Source organism: Bos mutus, chromosome 3, assembly GCF_027580195.1.
Source record: "Bos mutus isolate GX-2022 chromosome 3, NWIPB_WYAK_1.1, whole genome shotgun sequence".
Classification (NCBI taxonomy): Eukaryota; Metazoa; Chordata; class Mammalia; order Artiodactyla; family Bovidae; genus Bos; species Bos mutus.
In genome coordinates, this window is record NC_091619.1 from 54,498,528 (window position 1) to 54,523,309 (window position 24,782).

Genomic DNA, 24,782 nt, shown 5'->3' on the forward strand with positions numbered 1-24,782 from the left:
GAAATCCCAAAGACAGAGGAGCCTGGTGGGCTACAGTCCATGCGGTCATAAACATTCAAACATGACTGAGCAACATTTTCACTTCTTTCATCTCCTGATGTGGGTAGAGATTAAGAAGACTGTCTTTCAGGAAGGGGCAGGAGCTGAGGAGTTATTGCTTCACAAGCACCCATCTATAAAAAACTGGTGCCCTTGTCACTGGATACACCAAACTTTGATGAGGCTAGAGAACTAGCTTATGCACAATGAAATGGGCTGGAGCTCCTTGGATGAAAGACATCTCTATAAGACATGTGGATGTGCATTTGATAATCTTTGACATATGTTTAATATTTAGATTTCCAAGATTACTCATGTTAATATCCGCTGCACATCTTACTTTTTTGCCTTTTGTGCTCACTGGGAAATGTGGGTTTGGACACGTTTCAAGCCAGATTTGTTCCTGTTGCTTTATTGCTGCTAACCACGGGGTCACTAAAATGGGAAAATCATCTGCTTCTTCTTCCACTGCATTTTAAATTCAAAACTTAACAATTCTGAAAATAAAAAGAAAGAAAGAAAAGGAGGAATGAAACAAGTAAATGAATAATGAATGCAGTAAAAATAAATGTGTGGTTCTGAGCCCCATTTAATTTTTCTTCAATGACAGTGTTGTTAATGCTATAAAATATTTTCCCTGATAAATGTGAGTTAGCTAATTTGCATGAATGGCTCGTCTGTCATTGTTTTAGTCTGTTGAGTTATGGGTTTTTAAAAATGGGTTCTTTTCTGTTTGACTTCTAATACATTGTTATTATATGTGATCACTGAGCTTTCCTATTGCCATGCTGGAAACATGGGTTTCATCTTTTTTAAAAAAATTTAATTTGAGAAAAGTAATTTATGTAATAATGAAGTTCTTCAGATAAATGTATTTATGAGGAAAAGTCATTGACACATTAGTCAGTATTCCTTTATAATACAAAAAATAAAATCTATTTTCTGACAAAGTAGCAACTACACAAACTTGGGAAATTTCAAATGAAGGCTCCGAGGATCCCCCTCCGCACTTACAGTTCTGTAATTTCCCAAGGACTGAAATCAAAAGAGCTCTGCAAAATGTTTGTCGTGCACCTGTCCCACAAAAGACTGAGGAGCTAAAGAAAGGCCTTAGATTCTGAATCTTACATAGACTAATGCAAATTAAATAATGTTAACAATACCAGGGAGAGGTTTCAGTGGGCTTCTTTGGAATAAAACAAGTAAAGGCAGAAGGAGTGTGCCAAAGCAAGGCGGAGATTCCAAGCAGCATGTCACTCCATCCACCTTTGCTTTTTAAGGTGTTTTTAAAGTGAACTCAGTGCCCCTAAACTTTGAAGCAGACACCTATGTCTCAAAATTGTCCAACTGCACGTCAAGAGCAGCATTTGAACACTGATGAAATCGTAACCCATGAGGAATTACTTCAGAGTTAGAAGCTGTAGACAATAGCATTATATGAGACTGGAAGTGCCATCTCAGCAGTCATCACAGTGTAAAGCACTAATGAGTAAGTGCTCTCTGGCTGCCTTGCCCCATAAATGACAGAATCCGAAGACAGGGAACCTGACTTAAATCCACCAGGCATAGAAAACTGCAGGTGTGTTGGGACAGCCTACCAGGCATGGCCCAGGGTTTTGCTTCAGCACAAAGTGGAAAGCCTTGGACTCCAAGGTATGTAGACGCAATTTCAAATCCCCCTTGGCCAACTACCTGCTCTCTTATCTCCTCTGAGCACTTCTTTCCTAACACAGAGTAAGTTCCATATGTTAGCTACTGCTATTAATACTAAAGTATTTATACAGTGGAGAAAATAGGACCCACTTTATGACGCTACTTTGAACTTTAGGGATAAAACATTTGTAACTCCAAACACAATACTTGGCATTTAGGTAGCTGCTACTCCTACTTTGTGTCATTATCATTAGAATCATCTTCACTGGACTATAAACTGTTCGTTAGAGTAGGGCTTGTGTCTATTGAATTAAGTGGTGAGTCCCCAGCACCTGGGGTTTCCCTGGTGGCTCAACGTAAAGAATACGCCTGCCAATGTAGGAGACGCACATTTGATCCCCTGGGTCAGGAAGGAGGAAGGCATGGAAACCCACTCCAGTATTCTTGCCTGAGAAATCCCATGGACAGAGGAGCCTGGAGGGCTATGGTCCATGAGGTTGCAAAGAGTCAGACACGACTAAACAACCAAACAACAACAACAAAAACAACTCCAGCACTTAGAACAGTGCCTAGACATAAAACAATCTATTTGAACCTCTCCCCCTAACAGCACTGACATAATCCAGACCATATCTGATGTTTGTTTGTTTGTATTTTAAATGTAAGCCTTTAATTCCAAAACACATTCAGATTGAAACCAGAGAGCCCTGTGAAAGTTGTGAATAATCTGGTTGTATAGTCAGTTCAAAATAGCTGGAGATCAAGGAAAAGCTCCAGAATCAAAAGACTGAGATCTAGCGTCCCTCTGGTTTCTGTGTCTGTATGACTTAACGCAAGGCCCAAATGTTCCTGAGGTTCAATCCACTTACCTATGAAATGAGGAATAATGGTGATGTGGTTTAACCTACTCTAGTAGCATTGTTGTGAGAGCCAAGTGGGGCTATATATATAAATATAACATTGAAAAATGTTTCATGTTCTACAAAATATTACTGATAATAAATATTACTTATCATTCACCAACATTATTGAATGTCCACTTGGCCTCTGGACAAAAGGAACTGTGTAGACCAGCAGGCCAAAAACTCAGCCTGTGAGTTTATATAAATGGATTTTATGTTTTTAGATTGCTAAAAATAAAAAAAAAATCAAAACAAGAATTCTAGTTCATGACACATACGTGTGCACGCTGTCATTTCAGTCAGTCGTGTCCAACTCTTTGCCACCCTATGGACTGTAGCTCACCAGACCCCTTTGTTCATGGGATTTTCCAGGCAAGAATATTGGAGTGGGTTGCCGTTCCCTTCTCCAGGGGATCTTCCTGACCCAGGGATCAAACTCGCGTCTCTTGTGTCTCCTGCATTGGCAGAGAAGGAAACTCAGTGCCCCTAAACTGGGAAGCCCATTTCATGACATATCTACAATATTTACTCTCTGAATTTTTAGAGAAAAAGTTGGTCAACCCCTAACTCTTAGGAGTTTATATTAATTATAGTTTTAGTTTCTTTTAAGGTTAAACCTTAAAGCAGATAGAAATTATGCCCTGCACAATTGATGCTCAACTAGCTGCAGCTCAGACATAGCGCAGTTGGTAAAGAATTTGCCTGCAATTCAGGAGACCCGGATTCAATTCCTGGATTGGGAAGATCCCCTAGAGAAGGAAATGGCAACCCACTCCAGTATTCTTGCCTGGAGAATCCCATGGACAGAGGAGCCTGGCAGGGTACAGTCCATGGGGTCGTAAGAGTCAGTCACAACTTAGAGACTAAACCACCACCGCCAAGTAACAAAAAGAGTATTTCCTTAAATTAAAGGCAGACCTTGGGTGCACCTCACCAGCCTTAGGAACACCCTCAAGTCCAGGATGAAAGTTGCCCATTCTAGCCTGCTCAAGTCTCTGGTCCCAGGTGAGCCTGTCATCTGTGTCACCAAAATCAGTGTCTTTCTTGTTTACCTCTTTATTTTAAGCATCTATCAAACAGCAAGGATTTCCTAAGTATTTGTTGAATGAATGAGTGAATTCAAATATTCATTTATCTGCTATTCACAGCCTGGCTCCAGCCCTTGCTCTTACATAACACCTTCAGAAACTACTCCAACCCAGAGGTCTCTCTCATGTCCTAGAGTCTCACACCCTCTTTGATCCAAGGGAGGCCATGTAGGGTTTTCAGATACTCTTGAAATGTTGCCCATACTCTTTGCTAATGATTGTCCAGTTAATATATTCGTTATGTATTTATACTTTGTTCTTCCAATAAGGTTATAAAACTGTCAGGACCAACATGACACCACTTCTGACTTCCTCCTTAAAACCAGCCAGCAAATCCATCTGCACTTGCAGCAAAATACATTAGGATGACCTAACCCCAGTACCTGTGACTTGACATGGAGACTATCTCATTGCTGGTTTGCCTTGAATGTCAACTGCTGACCTGAAAATTTCAACGCTAGGTCTCACCATGTCTTGGGTACTAGCTCGTCACTTTGTTCCTTTGTTTCTGGGCCCCAGGAGTGGTCACTGAGGCAGGGCCTTGTCTTGCCTGGCCCTGCAATAAGGGCTGGAACTCCATCTCTTGACCCCAGCCCGGTGCTCAGGGGTGCATGCTCTGCACTTGCTCCTGATGCTGACAGCCTTCTGCCTGCTGAACATCCCAGGACCTTCCAGGGCTCTCAGGCTCCCACTGTCAGATCATTCTCTTGGACCATATTCACAATCACTTGGCAGGACTGTAACCTCCAGGATATCACATTTCATTCACTCTCTTCTGGACTACCCCAACCTGTGGTAAGTCACCAGGCCAGATTAGGCCAAGCTGTGAGATACAGTTCTGCAACTTGCACTTCTTTTTTATCTACCACATGCCTAGATTGTGCTTGAACCACTGTAGGCTTGCCAGAGCGGCTCAGCAAAGATCAATTCATTGTTTTTCCAGCACACACACAAAAAATAATAAAGGATGGTCACTTATAAAGTGTCATATCTAAGTTTCTTGTATGTAAAACTCCATGGTTCTCACCCCATCAGACCCAACATATCCTTTTTATAAAAAGTATTTTATGATCCCCCCTTTACTATCATGAAATGAAATGTATAGACAGTGTACAGTCAGCCCTTAGAAACTGACGGTTATGCAGCCAAGGAGTCAATCAACCACAGATGGAAAACATTAGTTTTTAAAAGTTCCGTAAAGTTCCAAAAAGCAAAACTTGAATTTGCTGTGCATCAGCCACTATTCACTTAACATTTACATTGTAGCTGGGCTTCTCAGGTGGTGCAGTGATAGTCTGCCTGCCAGTGTAGGAGCCACAGGAGATGTGGGTTCGATCCCTGTGTTGGGAAGATCCCCTGGAGAGGAAAATGGCAACCCACTCCAGTATCCTTCCTGGAAAATCCCATGGACAGAAGAGCCTGGTGGGTTACAGTCCATGGGGCTGCAGAGTAGGACATGACTGAGCGACTAAGCATGCACACATGCATATACATTGTATTTACAACTATTTACATTGTATTAGGTATTATAAGTAATCTAGAGATGATTTAAACCATATGGTAGTATATGCTTAGGTTATATACAAATACTATGCCATTTTATATAAGGGACTTGAGCATTACAGATTTTGGTATCCATAGGAGTCCTGAAACCAGTCACTGACAATACCAAGGAAGGGCAGCTTATCATGTATATATATTACCTAGACACATTTTTAAACACCAATATGATGCCCTGCATGTACAAAAAAGGAGAAACAAAAGGAAAATAATTAATAATAAAATAATGTGCGTTTACACATGTACACAAGAAAGGCTTGAAAAAGTAATCAAATGCTTGCACTGTGATTTTTTTCATGCCCAATTCTTGGCAAAGTTCTGAACAAAACAAAATATAATCTTGCCTTAATATACAAGGTAGTTGTAAATTCATGGAAAATTTAGTGTGTATTAAAACGGGGGAGGAAATTATGTAAATTGGAGTTAGGTTTTAGGCTTAGAAAGGTTTACCTGCATGAATGCCTGGCAGGACATTCAGAAACCCCATGAGATGCTATAGGATTCCGCATTGTGTGGGACTGTCCCTTAAACAGGATGTCTCACATCCGACTCCCACCCAGTTCAGTGACATCTGAAAAATGTTTCCAGGAATTTCCAAAGCACTCTGTAGGGGGCAGTACTACCACCATTGAGAGCTATTGGTTTAACCTACCTATTCAAAACTGTCCTGCACTTAGATCCCCTCTCAGACACAATATCTCCTCTGATCCTGCTGCTGCTGCTGCTGCTAAGTCGCTTCAGTCGTGTCTGACTCTGTGTGACCCCATAGACAGCAGCCCACCAGGCTCCCTCATCCCTGGGATTCTCCAGGCAAGAACACTGGAGTGGGTTGCCATGTCCTTCTCTAATGCATGAACATGAAAAGTGAAAGTGAAGTCACTCAGTCGTGTCCGACTCTTAGCGACCCCATGGACTGCAGCCCACCAGGCTCCTCCATCCATGGGGTTTTCCAGGCAAGAACACTGGAGTGGGGTGCCATTGCCTTCTCTCCCTCTGATCCTGAGACCCCCAACTAAAGGGTTTGACTGAGTGACTGTATTTCAGGGGCTGGCACACCCCAAATCCAAGAGCCAAAGTTGAATGAATCCCAAGATCTCAACACTATCCAATCTCAAGGCTATGATTTAGGCAGTCACAAGAAGAGGAGATGTCATTGCACAATGGAAATACGAGAGTTCCCCCTAGCAAATTAATCATATTAAAAGGCAAAACCATCAGGATTCTCTTACTCCACTGACTCTCTGCCTCACATACTCATTTTGCTCTATAAAACCACTGCATGTAAGGGTTGACAGTAACTTTCTCTCTCTCTCTGCACACAGTTAACACTTCATCCTGTCTCCCAGACCACCCTTCTCCTGCCCAACCTTCTGCCATTTCTCCTAACACATGTCACAAGCACCCCAGCTCCATGCCTTCTTTCCCAGACCTTATATTGCTAACCCTACCTTCCAACTGACCTTCTTTCTATAGAGTTTCCTGGCTCCAATTTTGGCTACATTTCTACACAGTCTAGGTAGACCCACACTGCTTTCCCATTGCCCTCATCTGGTTCACCCTGGGAAGGAACTCTGACTGGTCTTCAGGGGCCCACTCTGGGTGATTTCTCTGCATGTTCTCCCATACTTTTGCTCTTCAATGGCCATCTTCAGTAAAGTGGGACCTTAGTTCATGTGGCATGGGACTCCATCCTCCAGGATGTTTCTCTTGCTGTCTACCTGGAATGAATCTCCTCCTTCATCTCTTAAACTCTATCACTATTTCTAAACCAGCTGAAACATCCCCTCTTCCAACAAGTCTTCTTAAATATTCTCTCCAAGTTTCTGCACCTCTTCCATAGTCTGTCTCTTTTGCTTCAACCTTGAAGACAAAGGTCCTTTTTAGGATTCTTTTGTGTCCCCAATGACACAGAGGAATTTGCCACGGTAGCCCAACTGTCCAACCCAGTCTTGTGGTTTTATGAACTCAAAAGAAAGGGAAGTGATAGACTGATGGCATATTTGATCTTCCAAGAGGAGCCCCTAGCCTCTTCTTCAGAATCACTTCCCTTCTCCTCAACTAAAGTCAAACCCCCTGAGGACACCCGCTGGCCCAGAGATGTCCTTCCCCTCTTCAAGTTGCAACATTAGTGCATTGAAAGTAGATCCATACCATCACGGTGACTCTGAAAACATGAACTAAGACAATAATAAATTAGAGCAATAGTCAACTCATAGCACTGTGATGCTTTCATGTATGAATTGGAATGTGAACACTGAGATTTTCATTTCATGGTTGAAAAATATACGAGTTGACCCAAATACTAATTTCTGCATTCCCATCATTTACATATCATGGGTCAGTAACCATTTCTTGCCTAAGTGGCTTTCCAAATGAAAAGCTGTAATATTGTAATGGTTTATCATATTTACAAACATTGCATTGTGCTACCCATTCAGGGCTTCGGATTCATTGGCAAATAAGCAGATCCCAGTCTCCAAGAAGGCAGAGCAGTGCCTGAGAGGAGAGAGCCAGTTCCCCAAGGAGAGATCCATTTGTTTCTTCCTCCCTCAAGTTCAGGAGTCTAGGAACCTCTATTCCACTGGGACATCTTCTAGCCACCTCTTTTCTCCCGCATGCCATGTGGTCAGCAGGGGCCAAGGCTGGACTCTGCTTGTGTTTCTGTGATTTTTCTCCTCTCTGGGGCCAAAGAATCTAGTTGCTTTGAAAATGTCTCCTTGTGAGGCTGGAAGTGCTGAGAGAGCCAAATGTGATCTTTGGGAAGGGTAATGCAACCTGATGTTTTTTATTACAGTTCAGAACAACATCGAGTGAAATGTCTACGGTGATTCTTTTCCCTCATTTTAATGCCAGGATAATACAAATCAGCATATGACTGAACTGGTCTTTGATGTGAGCCCTGTCCTTGTCACTGCACTCCTTCACACTGGCCTGAGTTACCTGCACCATTAGGGATCTCACTTATCACTGGACATGAGTTTCTTAGAAATCTGTGTTTTTAAAGGATAATAGAGTTAGCACTATAGATTAAAAGGAGAGCTGGTGTAACAGTTACCCTGCCCCTGCAGGCTCAGTTTCCAGGTCTGACTTGCTCTTTCTTACAACTGGGGTTGAAGGTCAGCATCCAGCCTGTGTGGGGATAGTCGCCCCTTCCTCATTCACACAGGCACGCTCTCAGCCCCAGCTGTTCTCCAACCCACACCTCCTTTGCTGAGCTTCTCTTGCTCCTGCTTTGGCACAAACACTTAGAAGGAAACTAAAGGGAAAGCATTGAGGTCATTTATTAGATTCTCCTGTGAATTTGGTTTCAGGACTAGAAAGCGGTGCCGTGGTTGTGTGATTTATGAAATCCCTCCTGCTGCTGCTTTTCCTTATTTTGAGGGTGATGTACAAGAAGAGAGTTAGCGAAGAGTTGACTGGTCACATTTCACACCCTCGCCTGTGAGTCCTAGCGTGGAGGGCATAAAGACAATAATGTGGACAGAGAGGTGGTGGGGAGGGATTTAGCTGTTAATGGAAATTTCTCCTTCAGACTCTCTGGGAAAAAAAAAAAAATGTTGCCTTTCAGAGGATGGATCTCCCCACACCCTTTTTTTTCTCCCTAGCTCCTATGTTTTAAAAAAGTTAAGGGGTGTGTGTGTGTGTGTGTGTAGTGGGGGGCAGTGTGTTTGGAGGGAAGCAAGCAGAAAGGGAAGGGAGTGGAAAATGGTTGTTATCATCCCAAAGTCCTTCTCTGGCTGGCTGCAGCTCTGTTTATGAAATGCCATAACAATAGTGAGCTCACGCCTGTGTGCTCCTATCAAGCAGGGTTCCTGGGTGCCAGATGGGCACTTTGTGACTGTATGAGCGTGGATTATTTCATTTCCTACATCTGGGACTCCAAATGGCCTCCCAGAATGCCACAGGAGTGGGATACCACTTCTCAGCTGGGGGCCCCCACCTTCACCAGGGTTCCCAGTGGAGCAGAGGAGAGGAAGCCAGCCATTCCCAAGTGATATCTGAAAGTTGACACACACCAGGGCCAGGGGGAATGTTTTAGAAGCCAGAACAAGATGGAAATAAATAATAACCCATCATGTATGTCAGCAGCAGTTGAAAAAAAGAGGAAAGAACAAATGGAAAACAAATCATAAAGCATTTTCTTCCCTGGCCTCAGAAGATGTTCTGGGAATAATGTTTTGCATTTCAGCTTTGAAATTCTGTTGTGACCTTCTAGCCACACACCTCTGGATATTGCTAGTGGTCCAGATAAGGAAACCAAAATGGTCTGAGGAATGCCGGCATAGACCACAACCTCTTGGCCTCTTTCTCACTTTATTTCAGTTAATGGGATGAGGTGTATTGGTATGAAAGAGTAGCGAGAGTGCTTACTTCTCCTAAGTACTGAACCAAAGTTGAGTGTTCGCAGAGGCAGCACACTGAACTGCTGTTTAGATAAACCTGATGGACAGAGTTGCCATCCACAAATCAGATTCTTCTTGTTTTCAGGTTTATTGTGGAAAATCCTCACCTGCTCAAAAGGAGTTATCCAAATCACTTAATTTGTCCTGCAAGAGAAAAAAAAAAAACTTTTTTACAAGAATATGTGACTTATGTTAAAAAAAAAATCTGACAGTTTGACTTAACCGTTTTGCATAAGATATTTACAAACCATGGCAGATTAAAGGGGGTTTTTATGCATTTTCACATCCTGCTTGGTTTAAAGCAGCAATTTTCTGCAAGGACAACAGAGAAAAAAACACGCTTTACACTGCTTATATTAATTACATTTTTTCATTACCCGTCATGTTTTCTGCAGGCTTGTGTATTATTACTGCAAAATGTAATGAAATAGAAAAAAGAGAAAAGAATGGACTTCTGGGAAATTTTCCAATTCTTGAAATGCAATGTTAATTGAGAGCTATTTTTAGGGCTGTGCGGATAGTGCAGGACCCAGGGCCATTGGTACAAATGGGTCCAGTCCAGGTGCGGCTTCCCGGGTGACAGTCTGGGTCTCTGCTGCTGGAGAGCTTCAAAATTTCTGTCTTGCTTGGTGCCAAGTCTACCGAAGGACATGGAAGGATTTCTACAGATGAGCTAGTCACAAAGGAAGTAGAAGAAAAGCAAGGGGAGATGAAGATGGATCCACATGGAGCCCAGGCTCAGTGATGCTTGGTAGCAATTCCCAACCTCACCTTCATCCACTCCATCAAAATGAAAGAAAACTAATCAATATTTAGGAAAATGGTGACACATAGTCCAATACATTCCAAGGCCCTTGCAGTGAGGAATTTAAAAAGTGTCCATGAGGTGGTGGCCAACAAGACCCTTTATCAGGAAACTTCTTCCCCTGCTGGAGAATTTACAAGTTCTTAGTGTTGGGTATATCCTGCCAAGGACTTGAAGAAAATTGTCTGCCAAGGCAAGAACTCGGTGAATTGGAGAAATATTGTTTCTTTTATTACTAAACTATATAGACCATAGATTTAACTTCCCACTTGATTAAGCTGAATAGATGACTCTCAAATTCATAGAGGCCCTTCTGTATTACTTCTGTACCCCAGAATCCCATTTCCTGATGTAGTATTAGAACCAACATTGCAAATGATAGAAGACACAGAGTAAACATGTTTACAGGGGCCAAGTGTTCTTCTAAGGAAAGGTCTCAGAAGGGCTTCAGAGAACTTAGAAACTCTGCGCATATTTGAAAATTCTCTATCTCAACATACCATAAAGCTTTTGAAGCTCTCTGAGTGTTTCAGCCACCCCTAAACATTAGTCTCCTGCAAATGCATTCTATGAAAAAAATTAAACAACTGCTAAAACCCATAAATTCCTATAATTCTTATTGCTGCTTCCATTTTCACAAAGTAAAGACAACTGTCCATACAAGTCATCTGGCCAAAACTAGCTTAAGGCTATCAGACTTAGAAATCCCATATGAGCAGCATTTCACCCAGTTAAAAGCAACTGAGAACAAAGGGAAAACACTTTCCAGTCAATAGTTTTCTCTGAGCTATGAGGTAGGTACCCAGCCCACCTGTCTCTGCTGCTTCAGGCTGCCCAGGGCCACAGCCAGTGCTGTGAACTTACTCTGAATTCAGCAGATTGCAATGCCCTGCTGCAATGTTGTCATCAGAGGCAAACTGGCTGTCTGCCTTGAGACTATTGCCTTAGCCCCGATTTACACGTTGTTTGGAATAAAGTGTGTAATAAAAAGAGAAATTCCACCGTTTCTAAGAGTTTCTTCCCAGAGCAACGTCACCTACAACAGTTGTTGGTAAAACCAGTGGTACATGGAGTGAGAAGGCAAAATGTAAATGGTGCATGAGAACCAAAATTCCGTAGCTGGGTAGAGAGAAACCTGAGTTTCCAGTTCCCACTGCAGGGATTCAGTTCACAAAGATTAACTCAGATAGTTCCTGGCCAGCCTGGCCCACATTCAGTGCCATCTAAGGCTGGGCTAACCAGCTGGTAGGATTCCATCTCCTGCTCATCACAATGATGACAAGAGGTGATCTAAGTAGTCCTTGGTTTACTCCAAGTAATTCCCCTTCTTAATCACCTGCTTTGGACTTCTGTGCTTATTTTAATTCTAACAGGGTTAGATCTCTATATCTCTTTTAATCAGCTTTTAACAATAGCTATTCACCTCTGCTATGAATGATATTTAGTTCCCTTACACTCCCCCCTCCCACTTTATCTACCTTCATCTTCCCAGTTTCTAAAACTTATGGCTTAGATTTTCTTACTGGTTACATCTGTAGTGTTAAATAACATAGTCAATGTCTGTGTCTCATTTTAGAAACTTTATGTATGTTCGATAAGGATATTGTTGGCTCTATATTGCCCTCTCCCACCCCACATCCCCCACCCCAAATCCCAATATCTGTCAACTCTACTGATATATTTACATTGTCAAAATTGACAACATTTATGTTCTTTTCTGTAATTATAATTAAGCCTTCTGTGAGTTTGTCTAGGGATTGACTCTAACAATTAATAACCTACAACCTATAAACAGGGCTTATATGATCACGATTATATAAATATTTTTACCTGTGGACCAATCTCTTTCTTTCCTGAGACATCCACCCAGCTGTCTCTGAATTTCTGCTCCCATCCAGGCAGCTTGGTCTTGAGTGACTGCCCAGCTGTCACCAAGGGACTTCCCTCTCTGTCCTCTCTAGGTTAGAGCTATTGTTTCCTGGATCTCATGACTTCCTCCTTCATGATGTTTTCCTTTTTTCTGGAGTGCACTCTCAATGATTTTTTTTCAGAAATATAAACTATAATTTATTTCATGTTCACTATGTTTTTCCTTTTGCTACTTCACCAGGGTTTGGCTGGGGATAGAATTCTATGGTCAAAGTTATTTTCCATCAGAACTTTGAAAACATCATTCCATTGGTTTCCAGCATCCAATGTTGCTGATGAGAAGTCAAATGCATTCCTGAGTCTCATTACCCAAAAGATAATCTTTTTTTTTTTTTTTCATGTATTGAATCTCTTTAGGAGTTCCTCATTTTTCCTGGTGCTTTAAAGTCTCATAGGTATGTGTCAGGTATGGACAAAAACTAGTTTTAAGACATTTTGATAGAGATATCTGCTCCTTTTTGCCTTCCCTGTTAGGATTAGAAAGAAGAAGCTCTGTATTGGTTTCTGAAACTCACATTGCTATCAGGGAAGAAATAAATCATAATATGATATTCTCATATCTGACAAATTGAATTTAGAGTATGAAGTTTAAATTTTTATAAATAAGTTAATAAACACATCATCACTAATAAATTTTTAAAGCCCTCAAAGCCTATAAAGTAGAAGTTCCCCATGCCTCATTCATAAAGTATTAGGAAGAAGGTGGGTGAGAAGAAAAATTTGACTAAATTTTTGACATTTTCTTGCATTTGCCAAAAACCCAAAACTATTTGACTGTGTTTTAAGAAAATGATGAATATAATGGAGAGAGTTTATGGAAGAAGGAATGTAAAGAAGTACTTCCTTGGATATATTTTGCATAAAGACCTCATCCTATAGCAAATGAACCTGGGTTTTAGAACATACCAATCTGGACAGGAACTCTAGCCCTGTCATTTTCTAGTTAAGTGAGTCAAGCAAATTAAACTCAATAAATGTTACTTTCCTTCCTTCTTTATCCCTAATTCCATGGGCTTAACATTGAGGCTTGGATAGTTATAGATGTTCTATCCAGTGTACCATGATGAGGTACAAAGGATGAGTTTAGAAATGTAACAGAATGTTAAACTGGAAGTTCTGACTGATGCATTGAGATACAATTGATGTTGCATCCCAAAGAAAGTGCTAGACCATATGCAGAATTTCCAAAAGGAGAAATATAGAAGAACCAATTGCATAATCCTTGAAATCTGTCATTCACATTAAAGACATAAAAGGGCTCTGAGAGTGGAAATTAAGGAAAATTTTGTGACAAGGATTTTAGCAAAGAGGTTTGGAGATTCTGGGACTCCCTTCTCAGGAAGGTCAGTGGAGCTCTGAAGACCTCAATGTGTATCTCCTGCAGTTTGGGAATAAGTAACCAGGCCTAGGTTATATCTGAAGAAGTTAAAATAACCCTTAGAAGCAAGGTAATAGACTACATTAAAAAAAATAACTACTCACCAAGGTTTTTGAACACTAAGAACTAAATCGACAAGGCCCAGGACCATTTAAAAGGATCTGATTAAGGAGTGGCTTGGTAGTCTAAGGAGACACATAAGAACTGTTCTCCTAATTTAGATACAACTATCTTGAGCTATGGGCTTCCCTGGTAGCTCAGCTGCTAAAGAATCTGCCTGCAGTGCAGAAGACCCCAGGGATTCCTAGGTTGGGAAGATACCCTGGAGAAGGGATAGGCTACCCACTCCAGTCTTCTTGGGCTTCCCTAGTAGTTCAGTCGGAAAGAATACACCTGCAATATGGGAGACCTGGGTTCAATCCCTGGGTTGGGAATATACCCTGGAGGAGGGCATGGAAACCCACTCCAGTACTCTTGCCTGGAGAATCTCCATGGACAGAGGAGCCTGGTGGTCTACAGTCCTTGGGGTCGCAAAGAGTCAGACACGACTGAGTGACTAAGCGTGAGCATTTTGAGCTATATCATGTTTATATGCACAATTCCCTTTTTCAGTAGATAGTTCCATACTGCTCAGGCTTCCCTCATAGCTCAGTTGGTAAAGAATCTGCCTGCAATGCAGGAGACCCTGGTCCAATTCCTGGGCCAGGAAGATCCGCTGGAGAAGGGATAGGCTACCCACTCCAGTATTCTTGGGCTTCCCTTGTGAGTCAGCTGGTAAAGAATCCACCTGCAATGAGGGAGACGTGGGTTCAATCCCTTGGTTGGGAAGATCCCCTGGAGAAGGGTAAGGCTACCCACTCCAGTATTATAGCCTGGAGAATTCCATGGACTGTATAGTCCATGGGGTTGCAAAGAGTCGGACACAACTGAGCAACTTTCACTTTCACTTTCTGTACTGCTCAGAGTGAACACTGTGATTCTACTGTACATCCATAATATGTCTGCAACAGTTCTAAGTTACCATATAATTAAAATAATAGCTAATATTTATTGAGTGCTTTCTATGTGCCAAGCACTGTTCTAAATATTTCATATCTATTAACTCACAAGAGCCCCTACTAAGTAGGCACTTCTACTGCCATCCTCATGAGGAAACTGAGTCACACAGAAGGTAACTTGCCCACAGATTCATAGCTAGGAAATGGCAGAGCTAGCATTCAATTCAAGTGGTCTAGCTGTTAGACCCAAGCTCATAACAATCATTACATTCTCTCTCTAAGGCTTGGCAAGAACAGTTCCAAAGAATTAAGTTCCCTTTCTTCTATTTTCAATAAATAAAGCTCCAATTAGCATTTTTAAACCTCCAGAAGAGTTTGTGCTGGTTTGAAGACCTCCTAAAAACGAAATAAAAAGCAGATTTCAACTTACAGAATTATTTTTCAAAAGTAAGGTGGTGTAGGAATAAAATAGAGGAGGAAATAAGTAAATATGGTACTTGGTATCTGAAACTGGCCATTCATCAAGCCATGTCAGCAACACCCAACTTAAATTTGATGAGTTCAATATTTTCAGGACTAGCAGAACTTCTTGTGACCTGTATAATTGAGCAGAACTTCTTGGTTAAGATGGGCCTGGGGCTGGACCTCAGCTCTCAAGGCTAAATTTCTTCATTCCATAGTTCTTCCAGGTCACTGTCAAAACCACTGGTAATTTTACACTGCAGTGATCTGTGCCTTTTCCTGGCCTGAGGATAAATAGAAAACTTAACAGTTCTGAGAGCTGTTGACACCATGTACTGAGAAACACAATCAGAAAATGTTAAAGGAAACCCTTGAAGGATGTGAATGAAGAATGTGGACATTCACACATGGAAACTCCCCATGTGATGCCAGCTTGGCTCCCCAGCTCTGCAGCCAAAAAATGAACAAGTTAGAGAGGGAATAGGGGTGCGTGCCTGAAGCTTTAATAGAAAACAATAAGGGATGAGCATTCCTAGCAAGGCTTCAAATGACCATTGGCTGGTAGGCAGAGGATTCTAGTGTGCTCAATAGAAGGGTTACAGTGATAAAAAAAAAAAAAAAGATGCCTACAGGAGGATGGGGAAAATCCAGTTCCACCCCAACAACTACCAAATATAGTTGCTTGTTTTCCTATTTGATAGACACACATGGATACATTTTTTATTTCCCCCTTTAAGTATGTGTGTAACACCTTTAAGACTCAATCTAAGGTCACACACTTAAAGAAAAACTAGGGAGGTACAGATGCATTTCCTGAACCCTACAACTGGACATTCGGTCTGACAACAGGACAGTATGTTTGAACTGAGAACAGGAAAATACCTTACGATCTCTGTCAGCATGAGCTATAAGGAATAGTTAAGAAAAAGGAAGGGGTTTCTGGAGGTATAAAGTAAGATATGGATCCTGGCTTTGAAGTATGCACAACACAGACACATGGGAGCTCAGATCTAATTGCTGCTCCAGCCCTAGATCCCACTCGAGTAGCCTAAGCAATAGCCCTGGAGTCCTCTCCTCGTTAAATATAATAAAAGTGGTTTAGTTTTCCCTCTCACAGTATTTCCCTTCTTATTTGCCAGAGATAGATGTAGATAGCTTCATTCTTAATGTAATTACTGTTCCCTCAATATAAATGGCTTTCATTCACTCACTTATCCATTCAATATATAAACACTAAGTGCTGGTCTAGGTACAGGAGATTCAGATAATTAAGCCCTTGTCCTAGTCTGTGAAAAAATGAGAGACGTATAATGTGTTATATATGAAGGCAATAACGGAAGTATGTGCTTGATATAGTGACTCCAGAGAGGACAGGGTGATTAAATAGAAGGGACAAAGTATTCTGGTAAATAATGACCTAGAAAGAAGAACAGGAAGAGTTTAAGGTCTTCCCTCAAGAAAATAAGTCTGTAGGACTTGGTGCATCTCCATCTGAGTCCTCATCCTGTCTTCCTCCAAGTCCTGGGATTCACATGCTATGTAAGTCTCAGAAACAGGAGAAGCAGTTGCTTAAGCTATCTTGCAGACTTGAATAAATCAACAATGGGCCTGTGAGCAACGACCTTTGACAAGTCCTTGTGTTTGGCTCAAGTGCAAGAGAACACAGTGCCCAAGTAGAGAACAATCTGCCTGCCCAGGGACCCTCTGGAGGTGAGGCTCTGTCAGCGAGTGCTACAGGGACTGGCCCTGGGTACACCGAACTCTGCTCATCAGAAAGCACAGCCTTGGGGAGGGTCCTCCTGCAGCCGCTGCAAAGTGATGATTAAGAGGCAGCACAAATCGCATGGATCCTGTCCTAGCCTTATGCTTTCTGAAGATAATGATGATGAACGAAATGATGAATGAGCTATGATAATCCTATAAAAACCCTCCTGTCTTCTCTTGCCTTCTTTTCTTCTCCTATTCTTTTCCCTATCTCCAAATCCATTCCTCTAACTCTTTGATGATTCAAACCACTTTTCCTATGAAGACAACCTGAAAATGTCCCCCACAACGGCTCCTGAGCCACCTGAAACCTGTCTTTCTTGCTAATGACAAGGCCCATCTCAGCTGACACAAACCATTTTTATGTGGAGTATTTGATGGTTCTGTGTTTTGTTCTGATGATTGTTAGTTCTTTTGGTTCATTGGCGTTGGAAATAAATCACATCTAACCTCTTTTGTACTAAAATTAACTGTCTCCTTGGACTGATTATCTTGCCCTTGGTCTCTGCGGAGTTGCACCCATAGGATCTCCAACGTGCCTGGCAGCCCGAGCAGTTTGCTGAAGTTCCATATTGAGGGGAATGAGGCTGGCTTTCCCAGGCTCTGGTCAAGAGGGCTTGGCTACTCCTAAAAACAGCAAAAAGGCTTCAGCAACATTCAGAAACCAAAGCAGGAAACAACCCCTCTCACATGGATGGATAGCAAAGGCTCTGGTGGGACAGGAAACTGGAGCATTTTGAACAAGTTCATCCACCTGTTTACCATGTGGGTTTAGTTTTCTCAACAACATATTGTAATTCCAGTTTGGAATGTGTCAGAAATACTTTTTTCATGATAAAATTGTTTTCCTTGAAAAAGAAAAAGCACAATTCAAAAGAACATAGAGTGGGACGGGGGGAATCATTCTTTTCCAACCTGGAAAACAGATACAAGACTTTCCCACAAATTAATACATAAACAAATGTTCTTTTTCAGAGGATGGAGAAGTGGTCCTCAAAGAGAGAAAAAAATAGTTTGGCAACCTCAACAGAGGAGAAAGTGGGACCCAGGGGATGTCAGGTAACAAGCATCTGGTCCACCCCTAATTTCAAGGGTTGAATCTAACTAAACCAAACCAACATGCACTGCTTACCTCTTCAAGTTGTCACCCACCCTTGCAGAGGCAAGTTTGACCTTGCGTTGACCTGAAACTTTTCCCTCCATGTTTCATACATCATTTGGATGCTCCTTCAACCTCTCAGATTTCCCCCCACCAACTCCCACCCCAGCTCATTCTCTGACTCTTTCTGTACTTCCCTGATTCTGCATGTGAACTCTCAAATTAAAATAAAAAACTCAGTATAATAAAAAACCCAGATCCATTAAAAATTGTTAAAGCTGTTTCTCTTTCTGATTTCCTGATTTCTATTAAAGGCAGCACTGTTCTGCTGCATGTATATGCGTAAGACCGAACAACACTCCCTCATCACCCAGCACAGCATTTTAATTCAGCATTGTCTGCATCATGATCCTTTCCTGCCTAAAAAACACCATCAGTGGCTCTTCTTTAGCTTTTACATGGCAGTATCCCCATTGCTCCTTTAAGATTTCACAGTATAACCAGATGTTAAAGGACCTCTATCCATAAATTAGCCTTAAACTCCCGAAGGAAGCCCCTGCTCCAGCCATGTCTGTCTACCAAAAGCATCTAGTGTGTTTACCTCCAAGTCTCTGTTCGTACTGTACTCTCCACCTTGAATGCCTCATCCTTCTCTCCATGGGCTTAGACCCTTCCATTCATCATAGTTTACTTCAAGACCCATGTCACCAATGAAGCCTTTGGGGCCACCCAAGTTCTTGGTAGTCTCCCCTCCTCTCTTAAGCCTGTATGGCAATTAAAGTTTGCACTGCTTGTTTGACAATTATCATTTACTCTCTTGTATAATCATTAATCCAGCAGACATTTTTGAGCACCAACTATCTTGCCTATGACAGATTCTTTGATATTTGCTAATCATAAAAGGTTAATAAGAAATAAGAAGTATGGAGGAGGAGGAATAATGGGCAGAATAAGCAGGTCTAAGAGAAAGAACCTTTTAAATAAAAGAGATGTAAAGATGTCCTACATCATAGGAAGGAGGACCATTTAATAACGTGTTATGTCTCACCTCCAAGCCCATCTGTATATTCTCCATTCTTTGATGCTAGTCTGGGACTTTACAAATGTTTTTGCTTTGCCAGCTGACCTCCTAGGAAGCTGTATTAACAGGGAGTGCTACAGGAAGGAATGTGAAGTCAAGTCGGCCTTAGAAAGCATCATTATGAACAAAGCTAGTGGAGGTGATGGAATTCCAGTTGAGCTCTTTCAAATCCTGAAAGATGATGCTGTGAAAGTGCTGCACTCAATATGCCAGCAAATTTGGAAAACTCAGCAGTGGCCACAGGACTGGAAAAGGTCAGTTTTCATTCCAATCCCAAAGAAAAGCAATGCCAAAGAATGCTCAAGCTACCACACAATTGCACTCATCTCCCACGCTAGTAAAGTAACGCTCAAAATTCTCCAAGCCAGGCTTCAGCAATACGTGAATCATGAACTTCCAGATGTTCAAGCCGGTTTTAGAAAAGGCAGAGGAACCAGAGATCAAATTGCCAACATCCGCTGGATCATGGAAAAAGCAAGAGAGTTCCAGAAGAAACATCTATTTCTGCTTTATTGACTATGCCAAAGCCTTTGACTGTGTGGACCACAATGAACTGTGGAAAATTCTGAAAGAGATAGGAATACCAGACCACCTGACCTGCCTCTTGAGAAATCTATATGCAGGTCAGGAAACAACAGTTAGAACTGGACATAGAACAACAGACTGATTCCAAATAGGAAAAGGAGCACGTCAAGGTTGTATATTGTCACCCTGCTTATTTAACTTATATGCAGAGTACATCATGAGAAACGCTGGGCTGGAGGAAGCACAAGCTGAAATCAAGATTGCCAGGAGAAATATCAATTACCTCAGATATGCAGATGACACCACTCTCAGTGGCAGAAAGTTAAGAGGAACTAAAAAGCCTCTTGATGAAAGTGAAAGAGGAGAGTCAAAAAGGTGGCTTAAAGCTCAACATTCAGAAAACTAAGATCACGACATCTGGTTCCATCACTTCATGGCAGATAGATGGGGAAACAGTGTCAGACTTTATTTTGGGGGGCTCCAAAATCACTGCAGATGGTGATTGCAGCCACGAGATTAAAAGATGCTTACTCCTTGGAAGGAAAGTTATGACCAACCTAGATAGCATATTCAAAAGCAGAGACATTACTTTGCCAACAAATGTCTGTCTAGTCAAGGCTATGGTTTTTCCAGTGGTCATGTATGGATGTGAAAGTTGGACTGTGAAGAAAGCTGAGCACTGAAGAATTGATGCTTTTGAACTGTGGTGTTGGAGAAGACTCTTGAGAGTCCCTTGGACTGCAAGGAGATCCAACCAGTCCATCCTAAAGGAGATCAGTCCTGGGTGTTCATTGGTTGGACTGATGCAGAGGCTAAAACTCCAATACTTTGGCCACCTCATGCGAAGAGTTGACTCATTGGAAAAGACCCTGATGCTGGGAGGGATTGGGGGCAGGAGGAGAAGGGGACGACAGAGGATGAGATGGCTGGATGGCATCACCAACTCGATGCACATGAGTTTGGGTAAACTCCTGGAGTTGGTGATGGACAGGGAGGCCTGGTGTGCTGTGATTTGTGGGGTCGCAAAGAGTCGGACACAACTGAGCGAGTGAACTGAACTGAACTGAACAGAAAGGTAGACGGAAGGTGGTAGACGAGATTTGCTCCTCCTGTCTGCTCTTTGTTGCTTTCTGTGGGCTTCCTGTCCATTCGTGTTTCCAATAAGTGTCATGGACTCCCTCACCTCATCAGTGGCAGCTCCTTCTAGTAATAGCGGCTGAATTCAGTTCGAAGCTTTTCCAGTTCATAGAATTGGCCTCTCTGTGCCACCACCCCATCCTGAGACACCACTGCACGCCAGCCAACATGCACTCAGCCTTTTCCTAACGCAGAGACACCAATACCGGGCACGCATCACTTCTCCTCAGAGGTCTGGCTTCATCTCTTTGGGGCTCCTCTTTAAGCTTCTAAGTTTCAATAATTACAATTTCTTCCCTTTGTTCTCTCAGCCCTAAGGGTGATACATGCTTCCCACTTTCACAATATCTTAGCATCTTCTTTCTACCTTTTTAGTTATCTGGATAACACTTTTTTATATTAAATTCTATTCAACAACTGGTACAGTTTCTATCTCCCTGTAGGACCCTGATTGATACAGAAGGAACTAGTTTATGGGCATTAATTAAAATAATGCAAAGTGGCGCCACTAAAATGCCAATAGATATATTAAATATTCAAACAATCCAAAAGAAGGAAGGAAAGAGAATAAGAGGAATAAAATTCAGAAGAGACAAACTAAAGTTAAACATATTACGTTAAATGTTAAAGCACTTAACTCCTCCCCCCAAAAAGCAAAAATGATCAAAAGTGATTTTTAAAATGGAAGATCCTACAATATTCAGACTTTAAAGACATATTTTAAATGTGATGACACATAGGTTGAAAGTAAATGGATAAAAAGAAGATATATATTGCAAACAGTAAACATAGAAAAGCTGGGAGTGGCTAGATTAACAACAGACAAAATAGACATCAAGGCAAATAGTACACCAAAGACAAACATGGAAATTTTATAATAATTATGCTACGTCCATCAGAAGGAGAGAACAACCATAAATTTGTATGTGCATAGTAACAACTTTAAAATACAAAAAAAAAAAGTTTAGAGGAAGTAATATACAATCCACAATCATAGTGGGAGATTTAAGCACCCTTCTCCCAACAATTCATTAAAAACTAGAAAAAAAATCACCCTATCCACAGAGGATCTGAATAACACTATCAACATGACCTAATTGATATTTCTAGATATTTATGCAATCCATCATCCAACTTCTTTTCAAGCGCAGTTGTATAGTCACCAAGATAGAACATATACTAGACCATAAAATAAGTCAAAAAATTTTTAAAGAATTGAAAACCAGGATAATAGCAGAGGATTAAACAACTAATATGCAAATTGAACTCAGCCCCCAAAATTAAACAATCATGACAACACTATCAACAACCACTGCCCTCAATAAAAAAAATTCACATCAAAGCGCATTACTATGAAAGCTCAGAATTCCTGGGTTGTAGTGGTATATAGGATTAAGGAGTAAATCACAAAACTCCCAGATGGGGAAAATTAGACCCTTTACAAAGAAACCAACCCAACTGGCATCAGATTCACCACTAGCAATATCTTCAAAACTTTAAGTGACAATGATTTGCAATCTAGCTTTCTACTCCCAGCCAGTCATGTGGGTAGTAAAGGGACATTTTAGACATGCAAGAACTAAAACATAATGTTTAGAAAGTTAATGGAAAGCAGGTGTCAATAAAACAAGAAATAAACCAAAGAAAAAGAAAGACATGAAATCTAGAAAACATATCAGAAAAGAGGCAAAAGCATCAGATAATGACGTCTGTGAAATCTTTCAGAAAGAAAAAAGTCCATGTTGGAGCAAGGAGAGGGAGTCTGGGGGGAGAAGTTCTCTAGAAAAGTTAGAGCTTCTGTACATGAGTCCCTTGACAAAACTGTTTATTTATAGTAGAGATATAAAAAGATTTGAAAAATTAATCATAAGCATATAAAAAGAGACTTAAAAAAAATTAAGGCAATGTCATTTTCAGCAGAAAAAAAGGGCAGGACAAGGAAAGAAATATAGTTGCAATTCACCATAGCTCATCACTGGACAATGTTTACATGTACATAATAAACTAAAATTGTTTTATTTAAATAAATATGTGGAAAGGAAGAGAAGAAGATATCTAAGAGTTAAGTTTTTATCTACTATGGCAAAAATACAATAAAATATTCCTAAAATTTATCAGTCAAGAAATAAGCATATTATTTACATTAAATGAAGTAATAACACTTAGAACAGTGACTATTACATGGTAAGCAGTATCGGCTATTATTAGAAATACAAAGTTAAATATCAGGAGAAAGAGCCAGAAATGAGAGTGGTTGCCTCTTGGGCATACGATTCAGAGAGAAGGAAAACTATTTCGGTTCATTACAAGCTTTTTAGTACTACATGACTTTTAAAATAATATACATGTATTGGTTTTATAAAAATAAAAATTAAATTAATAATAAAACAGCTATATTGTAGAATAAAATATAAACATAAAAACGTTAAGGCATTGTAAATATGGAAGTAAAAAGTAATTTATAAGTAAGGTGAATGTAAATTTTAAGAAACAAAGTATGTATTGTAAAAAAAGACATATTAAGCTTTTTCATATACCATTGAGTTAAAAACTAAACAAATTTTTAAAAATCATACATACTTAAAAACAAAAAGAAACATATTCCATAAACAAACAAAATATAAAACAAACAAAAAAAAAACAAAACCCAGAACAAAACAGAGAGGTCTCCCTAAAAAGAGATATTGAAAGCTAGAGAAACAACTGAGAAACCAAGTTGTTAAGTGAAAATTAAATATCCAGTGCGTAAAATGGATACAAACCACCTACCTGAGACTAGAAGTCAGAATAGTGCTTTATTGTCATTCCGTTCAGTTCAAGTTCAGTCGCTTAGTCGTGTCCGACTCTTTGCGACCCCATGAATCGCAGCACGCCAGGCCTCCCTGTCCATCACAAACTCCCAGAGTTGACTCAGACTCATGTCCGTCAAGTCAGTGATGTCATCCAGCCATCTCATCCTCTGTCGTCCCCTTCTCCTCCTGCCCCCAATCCCTCCCAGCATCAGAGTCTTTTCCAATGAGTCAACTCTTCGCATGAGGTGGCCAAAGTACTGGAGTTTCAGCTTAACATCATTCCTTCCAAAGAAATCCCATCTCTGTCCATCAGCCCAAAATTATAGCTAAAAAGAAGCCACTTGTCCATAAACAGGGATAAGCCCTGAGTTCCTGTATTAGAACTAGGACAATGCATTCAGGGGAAGGCTCCAGAATTTCACCATTTCTGCAGGGTGATAGACCCATCTGAATCACAGCTATAAGCCTTGGTCAGAAATAGGCTGTAGGAGTGGAACAAAAGCTGCCATGAAACCATCCCCATAAGAACAACAGGTCCCAAAAAAATGAGAGGATGAGTTTATAAACAAAATTCAAAACTGTACTTTTAAAAATCCTTATCAAGGAGAGAAAGCCAATAACCAGAAGAGTGGAGAAGGTTAAACCCAAGAATAGAGACATATTTGAATGATACAGAAAGGACATTAAAATGAGTAGCTTTTTTAATTCTTGGAGATTAAAAAGGGATAACATTCACAAAAGAGGACCAATAAATAATAAAATAAATAAAAATATTTATGAAATAACTTGTTAAAAATGTAGACACAGGCAAACTGAAAAACCTGAGGTAAGTGCCCAAAAAGTTATCAAAAAAGATTAAATCTGGGAGGAAAAAAGGGGAATTTAAGAGACATAGAGCATAGAGAAATGATTTAAAAACTCCACCATTTATCTCATATTAGTCATTTCATAAGAATAGACTAGAAAGAAGAAGGGCAAAGGGGAGAGTACAGAGAGATAGTAACAGAATTTTCCAGAACTGAAGGGACTCATGAGTTCTGAGACTGGGAAAGCCCATGAAGTTTTAAAAATTCACACCTAGGTATATCATAGTAAAAGTATACAATATTAAAATTAAAGAGAACATAAAAGAATCAGAGATAAAAGAGAGACAACCAATAAGGTAAG

At 40.7% G+C, this 24,782-nt stretch overlaps 1 long non-coding RNA gene across 1 annotated transcript; it reads right to left on the minus strand.

Annotated features, from left to right (window-relative positions):
- Nucleotides 1-400: 400 nt before the first annotated feature.
- On the minus strand, nucleotides 401-23,707 carry LOC138985966 (uncharacterized). Its single transcript, XR_011462894.1, has 3 exons — nucleotides 23,593-23,707; nucleotides 9,753-9,789; nucleotides 401-536 (listed from the first exon to the last, which is right to left on the minus strand). It is a non-coding gene; the product is annotated as an uncharacterized lncRNA (long non-coding RNA).
- Nucleotides 23,708-24,782: the final 1,075 nt, after the last annotated feature.